The sequence below is a fragment of the Canis lupus genome, chromosome 1 (genome assembly GCF_011100685.1).
Source record: "Canis lupus familiaris isolate Mischka breed German Shepherd chromosome 1, alternate assembly UU_Cfam_GSD_1.0, whole genome shotgun sequence".
Lineage (NCBI taxonomy): Eukaryota > Metazoa > Chordata > Mammalia > Carnivora > Canidae > Canis > Canis lupus.
The window spans coordinates 90,492,428-90,505,738 of NC_049222.1; positions in this window are offsets into that span (position 1 = coordinate 90,492,428).

Below are 13,311 nucleotides of genomic sequence, written 5' to 3' on the forward strand. Positions count from 1 at the left end.
CACTTAGTATGTAACATTTGCTTTATCTCCTGGTCTGTTGATGGGCACTTAGGTTGTTTCCGTGTCTTGGCTTCCGTGTATTGTGCATAATGCTCCAGTGAGCATGGGTGGAGAGGTCTCTTTGAGATATCAGTTTCATTTTCTTTAGATATATACCCACAGGTGCCATTGCTGGATCACAGTGTAGTTCCGTTCCTAGTTTTTTGAGGAGCCTCCACACTGTTTTCCAGAGAGTCTGCACCAGTTTGCATTCTCACCAATATTGCACATGGGCTTCCTTTTTAAACGATTTATTTTTTAGAGATGTTATTTATTTATCTGAGAGAGTGAGCAAGAGAGAGAGACTAAGAGCACATGTAAGCCAGGGGAAGGAGCAGAGGAAGAGGGAGAAGCAGACTCCCTGCTGAGCAGGGATCCTGGTGTAGGGCTCGATCCCAGGACCCTGAGGTCACAACCTGAGCTGAAGGCAGATGCTTAACCAACGACTGAGCCACCCAGGCACCCCAGAAGGGGCTCCCCTTTCTCCTCATTTTTGCCAGCACCTAGTACCTCTTCTCTCCCTCTCTCTTTTTTTTTTTTTTTTTACCTCTTCTCTTTTTGATAAGAGCCATTCTAACAGGTGATTCTTACAGATGAAATATCAATGCCCTTGATGAGGGGAAAAACCAAAGTAGTTGCACTGATGTTTTGAGAAGCAAGGCATTTCTCAGCCAGGTACATGGCAGTGGTCAAAATTAATAACATGGCAACTGGAGAGGTGACAGGTACCAGGGAGAGGGGGGCAGTGGTCCTGAACCCTGGGGCCAGGCTGTTGCAGTTAGCTGGGAGGCTTCTTCTTTTTAAGATTTTATTTATTTATTCATGAGAGACACACAGAGAGAGAGGCAGAGACACAGGCAGAGGGAGAAGCAGGCTCCAAACAGGGAGCCCAGTGCAGAACTCGATCCCAGGACCCTGGGATCACACCCTGAGCCAAAGGCAGATGCTCATCCACTGAGCCACCAAGATGCCCCAGCTGAAAGGCCTCTAAGAACCTGAGAACATTTAAAATTTACAGATTTACAGAAAGAAATTGGACCACAGGAGGTGGTATACAGTGGAGCAGTCATGTATTATGGAGTCTGCTCTTTAGGGACTCATCTTCCAAGGTCCCCAAGCTGTTCTAGGGCTAGGTTGGTGGGAGGCGATGGAAAGGGGGACGCCCTGGGAACATTTGTTGGGTGCCCAGAAAACAGGCACTGCCTGCATTTGATCCGATAGACTTGAAAAATGGACTTGATTTCAGGGCGTTCTGTTTCAGTCATTCATTCTTTATATGCGCATTTGCTCAGCAGAGGTGAGTTGGAAATAAGATGGATGCTAAATTTATATGTTAATTTTAATATTGAGGCTATCCTATACTTGAAGAAGAAGATCAATGCTTCAATTTCATTTCTTATGCGGTGCTGAACGTTGTCATTACTGGAAAAAAATCATTTCCGAGTGCGTCCTCCCCAAATTCTAATCTCAGAGGGCAGAGGAGGCTCAGAAGGGGCAATCTTGCCTCTTGCTGATGGTCTGTTCAGTGACGTGCTTCAGTGTCCCCACAATATACTTTACCATTTCAGCATGAAGGGTCAATAAAAATGGTCACGGTTTTCCTCAAATTGCAATGGAGTTTATTTACCGGTTGGATTCTGAGAGTTGGCGGGAGTTATCAGGCTGTGTCAAGTGTTTTGTATATCCCACCAGCAAAGCCACTGGACTTCGCAGTTGCAGAAAGATTATACCTCCAGAAGACTTGAGTCATGGCTTGGTTATTTTAAATGTGACCTCACACTTACACTGCAACATCTTCTTTTTTTTCAAGTAGGTTCCACACTCAGCATGGAGGCCAAAGTGGGCTTAACTAGCCGAGTGCCTGGGTGGCTTAACCAACTGAGCCACCCAGGTGCCATTTTACTGTAATTGAAATGAAAGATTCCAAAAGTCTGTGGAAGGTTCTTCAGTGGGGAGAAAGAACCTCTGTCTCCCCACCCAACTGGTGGAGTCAGATGTGTGATGGCTTCTATGGAGGGAGGGTTGGTGAGAGTGACTTGGGACTGGGGGCCACTATGGTGATCCACACGGGCTTTGTCTCACCTGCAGACTTCTGGCTCCCCAAGCTAGCCCCAGCCTTCCTCGTTGGCTTCTGCCTTCAGGGAGCCCCCGGTGACATTGCCTGCTGTGGGTGGCTTTGCATTTTGTGTCTTGCACCAAAGGGCTTGGCCAGGAGGGCAAGTAGGGGCTCAAATCTGTAACCAGTGAGTGCTCTTTTCTGACTGCTAGACCAGAAAGGGCCCGGTCTTGGGAGGTGCCTTTTTCTATTTTGTACACAAAGGGATGATCGAGTGTAGCAGGCATTCGACCTGGGGAAAGTAGGGAAGAGGGAAAAGAGTGAATGAGTTGCAGGTAGACAGGCTGAGCATTAAGAGAATTAGCTGTGGACTCTATAGATAAATCTGCCACCGTGTCTATGCCCTCAGCCTGTCCCCTTTGAGGAAATAGGAGGTAGTTTGTTCACTTAAAGTTTGAAAAAGTCTCACTCCCTACATTTGAGATTAGAAAGGGAGAAGTCAGGGGGCACCTGGGTGGCTCAGTTAAGTGTCTGACTCTAGGTTTTAGCTTAGGTCATGATTTCAGGGTCCTAGGATTGAGCCCCAAACTGGGCTCCATGCTCAGTGGGGAGTCTGCTTGAGATTCTCTCCCTCTGTCTCTGCCCCTCCCTTGTAGTGCACTCTCTTGCTCTAAATAAATATCTTTTTTTTAAAAAACAGGCAGATGTCAGAGAGAGAGGAGAACCAGCCTTTATTGAGCACCTACAGCTGGCATTTATCTCAGGTCTTCATCCTGACCCCAAGACGTCTCTAAGGGTTGTCCATCAGCTCAGGCCACCAGCAGCCGGGGACACATGTTATCTGCGGCTGCCTGAGTGGGCAATAGTGTATGGAAAACAAAGCTGATGAACGAATGAAAATGCCTGCAGCAAGCCCTGTTAAATGCAGGTTCCTGTGTTCAGGAGCACTCTGGGAACCAGCCTGTCTGCCTGTCTGCAATACAGTCATATCCAAGGTTCACTGCAGACACTAATTCTTCAGGAAACATGTATCTTGTGGTTTAGTCTTAAAGATATTACATGTAGAGTTTTAAAAATTGGCAATTGGGCATAGTGCATACTTAAATGCCTATTAAAGGAAATATTTGATTTGCTAAAGTACCCTGTAAGTATGTCAGAAACATGTTCCAAAAATTTGTATTTATACCTGTAAAGAAAACTTTGTTATTCCAACATGATTTATTCAAATTAGCAATTCAAAATATCTGTTGGATATTATTAATTAGTTTAAAATATGTCTAGATCCAATCCAAATGCCAATTAATTTATTAGAAACAGGGGCGACCTGGGTGGCTTGGTTGGTTAAGCATCTCTCTCTCTCTCTCTCTCTTTTTTAAAGATTTTATTTATTTATTCATGAGAGACACAGAGAGAGGCAGAGACATAGGCAGAGGGAGAAGCAGGCTCCCTGGGGAGCCTGATGTGGGACTCAATCCCGGGACTCCAGGATCACGCCCTGGGCTGAAGGCAGGCACTCAAACGCTGAGCCACCCAGGTGTCTCTGCATCTGGCTCTTGATTTTAGTTAGCTCAGGTCATGATCTTGGAGTCATGAGTTTGAGCCTCATATCAGGCTCAATGCTGCTTGAGATTCTCTCTCCCTCTGCCCCTCCCCCCCTGCACTCGTGCTCTCTCTCTCTCTCTCTCTTTCTCAAACAAACAAAAAAACAAAAAGTGCTGCTCAGAATCCAATCCTTTCCAGAAATAGTTGGAAGTGCAACTCAGAAGCAGTCATTTATAAAGTACTTACTCTGTACAAGTCACCTTTCTTTTTAAAAAAAATTTTTTTACAAGTCACTTTTCTATGTAAGATTAACTCATTTCATCCCTCAACAATAATTGAGGTCAGTAGTATTACTGTCCCCCTTTATAGATGGGGAAGCAAGGAAGTAAGTTTTTCAAGAACAACTACCTGGAAGTGGTGGATGTGGGGTTGACCCCTTGGGATTCATTCTACTTCTTAGAGTTCACAGGGTTTTAATTTATTATTTACTTATTTATTTTTAAAGATTATATTTATTTATTTGGGGGAGGAGGAGAGAGGCAAAGTGAGAATCAGGCTCCCCACTGAGCAGGGAGCTGGATATGGGGCTCCATCCAGGACACTGGGATCATGACCTGAGCTGAAGGCAGGTGCTTAACCCACTGAGCCACCCAGGTGCCCCACAGGGTTTTTATTCTTTTTAAAAGGTTTTTTAGAAGGAGTTTATTCATTTATTTGACAGAGAGAGAGAGAGAGAGAGCAGGGGGAACTTGCAGAGAGAGGGAGAAGCAGGCTCCCCGCTGAGCAGGGAGCCCAGTGCAGGCGCATCCCAGGACCCTGGCATCATGACCTGAGCTGAAGGCAGGTGCTTAACAGTCTGAGCCCCCAGGCGTCCCTAAAAAAAATTTTTTTAAGTAGGCTCTACATGCAACGTGGAGCTTGAGCTTTCAAGCCGGATGTCAAGCGTGTTGTTTGCTGTATAGACGGAGCCCTCCAGGTGCCCCTGGAGTTCACGGGGTTTGAAGAGCTCCTGGTCCTCTCTGCCGAGCTCCCTGGTCCTTCTCCAGAGCCGCCTCCATCCGAGGAGGGCAATGCGGCCGCGGCTGCAGCCTCTGGGGCTCTGGAGCACTGGAGCAGCGGCCGGGTGCATCCCTGGGGCCAGGCGCGCAGAGCTCGAGCGTGCTCCTGGCTCTGCCGCCCCCTGCAGGTCAGTGGGAGTAAAACGCTGCAATCCGCGTTTTCCGTCCTTGTAGGCAGGACGGTGAAGATGGGGAAGGACGCACTTGACCTTGACGGGAGGAGCACTGGGTGTTATTCTGTATGTTGGCAAATTGAACACCAATAAAAAATAAATTTATTATTACAAAAAAACAACTTATGAATCTAGGATTTATGAATCACCTCTGATTTTAGACTCTACACTACCGTACGCAGTCATGGCCAGATATTGCAGGTGATTCAGGCAATTCATCTAGTTGTAATTATAATAAAGCTTTCTTTAAAAAGATAAAAGATGGGGAAGGACGCAGTGAAGACGGAGACTCTGTGCAGCAGAACAGGACCCCTACCCGTTTAGGGGTGCAGCAAAGACCCCGCTCAGCTGTGGGAGGTCCGTGGTCCCTGCAGCAGGTTGGGGTTGGGGGTGGGAGCGCCCGGGACCTCGGCTTGGCATCTTGGCCCACCGCGGCATCCTCCGCGGGCCCACCCGGGAACTGGGTGGTGAAGGGGATCAGATCATGTCACCCCGAATATGCCACGTGGGCATAAGGATTATTTTGAGCTGAAGGCCATGGAGAATCCACAGATGCAGGAGGAGTTCTTTGTCCTCCCCCTAACTGCCTAAGGGCAGGGCACAAATTCCCCTTGGGGAAGTCACCTGGCCTCTGTCAGGGACAGGAGAGCAACTCTTAGCACTGAAAATAGGGAATCAAGGGCCAAGATGAGCCTGTGTACACACAGGCTTGCCTCTGCAGGCGCTTCCTACTCACTTCTCTGCAGTTCATCGCCTTTGACACTCAAATCCAATTTCCTTTTATAAAAAGGCATTGAACCCCCAAGCCTAACCAATTCAAGTTTCAGTTTTTTTTTTTTTTTTTAAGATTTTACTTATTCATGAGAGACACAGGAAGAGAGAGAGCGAGAGAGGCAGAGGCACAGGGAGAGGGAGAAGCAGACTCCATGCAGGGAGCCCCACTCGATCCTGGGCCTCCAGGATCAGGCCCTGGGCCAAAGGCTGGCTAGACCACTGAGCCACCTGGGCTGCCCAACACTTCTTTTTATATATATATATTTATTTATTCATGAGAAGCACAGAGAGAGGCAGAGACACAGGCAGAGGGAGAAGCAGGCTCCCTGCGGGGAGCCCGATGTGAACTGGATCCCAGGACCCCGGGATCACACCCTCAGCGGAAGGCAGAGAGGCTCAACCACTGAGCCACCCAGGTGCCCCTTGAGTTTCACTTCTTTTCTGTGAACTGACACGCATGTACATATTTTTGACATGCATGTAAATATCAATAAAAATGATGTGCCTCTTCTCCTCTTAATCTGTCTTCGGTTAGTTTAATTTGCAGACCCCCAGTGACTGAACCTAAGAGGATAGAGGAAAAGTTTTTCCTTCCTCACAGTGGACAGTGTCACAGCGAAGTTCAAGGTAAGGAGGGAGGGCTGTGGTTTCGGAGCGTCCTCTCATAGGTGAGGAAGGGGAGAAGAGGAGACCTGGAACAACCCCAGCAGAACTCCATAGCACCCCCAGCCCCCGCCAGGACCTGGGCGCATGACGAGTGTTCACAGGCAGTCCAAGTGAGCAAATCTGTGCGCTGGGATCCCCAGCATCCTCTGCAGTCCCCATGGCAGAGGCAGTAATGCCCGCTGTGACCCGAAGGCCTACCACCTGGACAAAAGTCAGCATGCTGAGAGATGCCTGACCAGCCAGCCAGTTCCAGGGGTCCTGGGCCCCACCTGCTCATGGGAGTGCCTTGTTGTGGGTGGGATGAGTCTACTTTGTGGTTCAGATTTCCTGACCTGGAAGGTCAGAGGAAGAAGAGTTCACTGATGAACTGCCCTGGTCAGACCAGATACGATATTTCAGTTAAAATAGAATTTCAGATAAACAGTGAATAATTTTTTTTAACATAAGTATGTCCCAGGCAATATTTGTATCAGGATCTAGGTTTACATAATACAGATACAGATATAGATATATGTATGTATACATGGTATAGACTCTAAGTACATCCTAGGTAATATTATGTAAGCATTGCCTGGGACATATTTATATTTTGCAATACAGATTTTGTACTTACTTATACTAAAAAATTATTCATTGTTTGTCTTAAGTCCAGTTGAACCAGGTATCCTCTCTTTCTATTTGCTAAATCTGGTGGCCCTACCAGGAGAACCGTGCTTCTGTGGCCTGCTCTTCATGGCCATGGCTGTGGTCCTGTCTCTGCAGTCAAGGAAAGAGGGCAGCTGGGGTCTTGACTCGATGGACTAAAGGTCTCACCAGCCCTCAGATGTATTTTGTTTGACCAGTATAAGGTGCTTTTTTTTTTTTAAAGATTTTTAAAAATAAATAATTTTTATTTATTCATGAGAGACAGAGACACAGGCAGAGGAAGAAGCAGACTTCCTGCAGGGAGCCCAAGGCAGGACTTGATCCCAGGACCCCAGGATCACGACCTGAACCGAAGGCAGATCCTCAACCACCGAGCCACCCAGGTGCCCCAGTAGAAGGAGTTTTTACTTCCATTTTCAGCTGACTGCTAACATTGGAAAACTGGGAGATCTCACATATCTGCCAGGGTTTTAGACTTAACTGGCAAAAGTGGGAGATCTGGCAATATCACATGGAAGCGAAGTGATTGGGGCCCAGGCTGGTCTCCCTGATTTGTGCCTGGTTCCTGTAGCTCAATTTGGGACTGACTCATGTAGAGCATTAGAGTCCTACATCTTGCCCTAGGTGGGGAGGAGTTTGGTCCTGCCAGCCCTGAGTGACTGTTGGTTCTGACCGGGTTGATCTGGGGTGTGGGGGCTCGGTCTGTCTGACCCTCCACTTTTGACCTGGTAACCTGCTCCTCAGAAGGGCTGAGGTGTGATGTAGTACAAGCCCCTGACCCCTTCCTCTGGGTCTTTATTTTCTTCTCTAAAACTGCAGAGCGGGGAGGGGGAGTGGTGGTCCCTGGGTGGCTCGGCAGTTTGGCGCCTGCCTTTGGCCCAGGGTGCGATCCTGGGGTCCCGGGATCAAGTCCCACGTCGGGCTCCCTGCATGGAGCCTGCTTCTCCTTCTGCCTGTGTCTCTGCCTCTCTCTCTCTTCTCTGTGTGTCTATCATGGATAAACAAAAATAAATAAAATAAAATAAAATAAAATAAAATAAAATAAAATAAAATAAAATGAGAGGGGAAGTGGAGCACCAGGCTGGCTCAGTCGGAAGAGCATGTGACTCCTGTTCACGGGGTTGTGAGTTCGAGCCCCATGCTGGGTGTAGAAGTTATCTAAATAAATAAAATGACAGAGAAGTCAATCAATATTTCCCAACACTCTCTCTTTTTGTACCAAAAGTTCTATCAACCCCATGCCACTGCAGACCCAATGTTTTGAAGGATCTTGTTTCCCCGAGCAAACGACACATACTGCCAACAGCCTGTGAATTCTGGTCGGCCCGAAAGCTAACCAGCGAACCTGTGTCACCACACCTCATCGATCAAATTCTCTCTAAAAGCAAACACACTTTGTGAGCTCCTGTAACCTTCCGGAGAAGGTGCTGAGGTCCCCCTGCTGCTACCTTTAGAGCCACTAGGGGTTGGGGGCTGTGCCCCTCAGGGTGGTCCAGGTTACAGTGCAGTAGCAAACCCAGACTTTCCGTGACGGAGCACAGAAAAGTTTAAGGCCGTGTGCAGAATGGGCCGGGGGTGCAGCAGCTCTACAGGGAGGGACACAGGATTCAGGGTCTCTCTCTCTCCTGTGGCTCTGCCATTTCAACAAGTGGATTTTGTGGCAGGAAAAGAGATGGCTGAGGGGCACCTGGGTGGCTCTGATGGTTCAAACATCTGCCTTTGGCTCAGGTCATGATCCTGGGATGGAGCCTGCATCCAGCTCCCTACTCAGTGGGGTTCTGCTTCTCTCTACCTCCCCCGCAGCCCCCGCTTGTGCTCGTTCTCTCTCAAATGCATAAGTAAAATATCTTTAAAGAGAGAAAGAGAGAGAAATAGCTGAAGGGCTTTTCCTTGCTCTCTTCTGCTCATGTTACACTGGCTGGATCCCGTCTCAGGGCCTCACCTAAGGCAAGAGGCTGGAATTTCAGTTTTCTCTGTGCCGGCAAAGGAGCAGAGAAATGCACATGGTCAGCACTAAAGGGGACTCGAGATAAGCCACCGAGCCCCTTCAGCTCCAAGATCTGACACCCTGTCCCCTTCAGAGAGGTCATAGGGTATGTTCATAGGCACACTGGCCCACAACGGTGAGGACTGGGAACTGCCAGGCACAACGGATGCTAAAGTGCACACTGGCCCTGGGGCACCGGGGGGGTCAGTGGTTGATCATCTGCCTTCGGCTCGGGGCGTGATCCTGGGGTCTTGGGATTGAGTCCCACATCGGGCTCCTTGCAGGGAGCCTGCTTCTCCCTCTGCCTGTGTCTCTGCCTCTCTCTCTGTGTCTCTCATGAATAGTAAAAATAAAAATAAAATAAAATAAAATAAAATAAAATAATAAAATATATCCTGGCCCTTACCTATTAAAAAGTTCCATCTTTTTCTTTCTGATAATGATAGGTAATCTTTGTTTTAGTTCTTTTATGTGCATGGATTCACATCAGCCCCACCAGATGGATACTAGTTCCCCCCATCACTTTTTTTTTTTTTTGGCAGGTCCGTGTTTTATAGACTTAAAAAACAGGCACCGTCTGTATTTGAACTGACCTATTGACCAACCGCGTTGCACTTCATGTCAGCAATTCATTCTTTACGTGGGCATCTACCCAGCACAACACTGGAGTCACTGAGTTGCTTCCTCAGGTGACACAGCCGGCGGGTGGGGACGAGCCTTCCCTCCCCGACAGCTGTCATCACAGGGCCTGGCCATTGGGGGCCTTGTCATTGCTGGTGCTGGCCTCATGTTGGGGCTTCGGCAGGCCCCGGCTGCTCCCAGAGCCTCCTCCTCAGGATTCCAGAGGCCACTTCATCTGAAGGCGTCAGCTTCGGTGGGAGATGAAACTGGAATAGTTTGACCGGCCTCCAGGACGTGGCTTTATTTTTTTAAGTAATCTGTACACCCAACGTGGGGCTTGAACTCATGACCCCGAGATTAAGAGTCGCACGCTCCACCGGACTCAGCCTGCCAGGCGCCCCTACAGGGACTTGGCTTTCATTTGATTTAAAATGAATTCTACTTTGCCCCTGCAGGGAGCTTGAACCGTGTTTTGTTATTTTTGCTGCACGGTGGCCCACATTCCAGCACATTTCCAGCTCTCTGCCCCCGCCTAGCTCCGAATCCAAGTCCCTACTGTTTCCGTTAACTTTGGTTTGAAAGTCAACTGACCTCCTTTTTGTGGCAGGAGAAATTACTTGTTAGAAAATTAATTGTATCTCTACTTTTTGAACAGGTCATATATTTATGCATTTACAGAGTTTGAGAGTCCAGAGAAAATTCTCCCTCTCCCCAGATACCTGAAGGCAACCAATGCCATTCATGTGTTGGGCATTCTTCCAGAAGTATCTTTGTATACACAAGCAGAGGTATTCTTTTTTTCATTTTCTACACAAATGATTGCATACTATATACATCGTTGCTTTATCCATCTTGCTCTCTGCCCCCCCCTTAATATGTGGTGGAGGTAGTTTGATATGATTATACACATGATTTCATTTAAAAAGAGTTACATATTCCATTGTGTGTGGCTGTTACATAATTTATTGAACACTCCCCTTCTGATAGGTATTTAAGTTTTCAAATCATCTACTATTACGAGCAACGGTGGCGATGAATACCAGACAAAGGTGGCTTGAGGTGGGAGCACGTGGAAGTGGGATAAATTCATTTGGAGCCGAATTCCTGGCATATGCATTTGTAATTGTACTAGATGTTGCCCAATTATCCCCTTATAGACACTGTTCCAGTTCATATTCCCACTAGTAAAGCATCCATTCCCCTACATCTTCAGGTGTGTTTTCTGTTGTTCTGATTTGCTACCACCAGAAAAATCTCACTTTGTTTTCATCTGCATTCTGTGATTATGAACGAGGACGAGCATCTTCCATGTTTTAGAGTCACCTGCATCAGCGAGCATATCTTTCTAGGAGTTCGGGGACAGCACCTGGCTTTGAACAGGTGTCTGACCTGACCTCGAAGCTGGTGGAACCCCCTGCAGGCAACCACCTCGGTTTGGTGGTGAAGCTCACAGGTGAACTCCACGTCGTTGGCAGTGCCTCCGTTGGAAGTGCGTGGGGCACTGAATCTGGTCCTCACCAGCCTGCTGCACCATCTGTCCTTCTGAGATGGATAAATAGAAACAATGCAGTTGGTAAGGGGGACTTTTGGGTCCTGGCTTAACACTGATGGCGGTGGAAGTATTGACTGTGGGTGCGTCCCATCAAAGCTAAAAAGATCTCATTGACCTACTGAATTTTCTTTAGTCCCACAGAGGTAGGCATGCCTTTTTATTTTTTGATGACTATGAAACAAAAAAAATGTACATAGAATAGTGAACCCCAAAATACATCTCCCCAAGATTAAACTGTCATGAAGCAACTACATTCATTTCTTCCTTTTGATTCAGATTTTAAGGCAAATAATGTCAATTCACCCTTATGAGCTTCAGTAAAAATGGATATATTCAAGCCTAACTAGACTGCCATTACCCGATGACAAGAGTGACAGTAATTCCTTGGTGTCATCAGCTACCTCGTCCTTGTAAAAACCCCCCAATTGTCTCAAGTCCCACTCTCTTTACCACTGGTTGCATATGGTCCACAGGCTGCATTTGCTTCTTATGGTCCTGAAGTGCTTGATTTCAGAGCAGACGCTCTCTGCCTGAGTGAGGACCTGAGCCCATCGACCTGACTCCATCCAATCTGAATTTGCCTATTTGCTTCCTTGTGGAATCATTTACTTTGTCCCTGTATTTCCCATAGGGGTGTGAGCAAGCCCTAGAAACTCATATGATGAGTGTCAGTTTTGGGAGGTGAGAGTTCCTAGGACATACTGGGTACCTCCTACTGCATCGGTTTGGAGGGTACATCGTGGGTCTGCTTTCAAACGAAACAACAGCAGCGGTGTCAGCCAGATGGCTCCATTGCAAATCGCAGCCTTTCATGTAATGCTTTCATCTGCTCACTGTGGTGCTCAAATCAGTTATTTTATTAGTGGCTGCGAAATGGAGACATCCTAGTTATATCATTAAAAAATATATTTGTTTATTTATTTGGGGGGAGAAGGGCAAAAGAAGAGGGAGAGAGAGAATCTTAAATAGGCTCCATGTCCAGTGCAGAGCCCACCATGGGGCTTGATCCCACGACCCTGAGATCATGACCTGAGCTGAAATCAAGAGTCAGACACTCAACCTACTGAGCCACACAGACACCCCTAGTTCTATCATTTTTTTCACATCTATTACCTAGATTTTTTTTTAAATGAAGAAAATCAGGGTGATTTGGTCACTCTGGAATAGTTTATACCATTCATGAAATGGCTAAGGATACCCTCAGGTTTCTTTGCTCCTTAGTTAGTCCAAGTTTTTCCGGTTGAGAAAAATAAAAAATAGAACAAGAGGACCATATAATGTTCACAGGATGAGCATGATAGAGCCTTCTTCTGATTTTGAGTTATCATTTTACCTTCAGCACCGAGTGTGTGTGAAATTTCATAATTACTAGTTGACTCATTTTAACTGCTGGTCTTATTTTTTTTCCCTGTCTTTTGTCTTCTCATCAGGAAAGTGCTGAGATATGAACAAGCAAGTAGATTGAGATATCACCACTGAATTATTCTTTCAGGTCTAAAGCCAAACAGGTCTTATTTGGATAATATAATGCAGTGACTATCAATCATATACACTTTAGTGAGAATTAAAATACAATTGGCTTGCTTTCCATTTCACAGTTATTCCAGGAAGAATAAATGTGTTTGGAAGTTGGTGGGGAGAAACAGCTCTGGGAAGGAAGTGCCTTAGTAAAATAATAGTAAAGAAGTACTAGGAAGGAAGGAAAGAGATAAAGATGTTCTCAGAAATTTTTGCTGCTTAAGGATGGGTTAGGTGCTCCTGTAATAGGCACCTAGAATAACCATGCTTTCCTATTCACATTGTATCATATAAGATATTTTTGCTGCAAGTCACAGAATACCAGACAAAGAAAGACCAGTGTCGGAACATGTGCATTTGTGAGTGAATATTGATTGGGAGGTCATATAGCACAGCGGTTAAGTTCACAGGATTTGAGACAGATCAAACTTCACGATTTGGGTAAGTACTTTAATCACTTCAGCCCTGTTTCCCCACCTGTAGAATGGGAATAATAATAATAAGGCCACAGCAGGTGAAATGAATAATTAAAGGAAAAATACACTGAAAATACTACATACATTTCTGTTTACAAAACAGATTTTTTGGTTAGAGCCCCCAATACCCAATAATTTTGAAAAAAAAAAGTTTTAAGAAAATAGGTTTTTTCCCTTCACTTCATAAAAGAATTTTACTAGTGT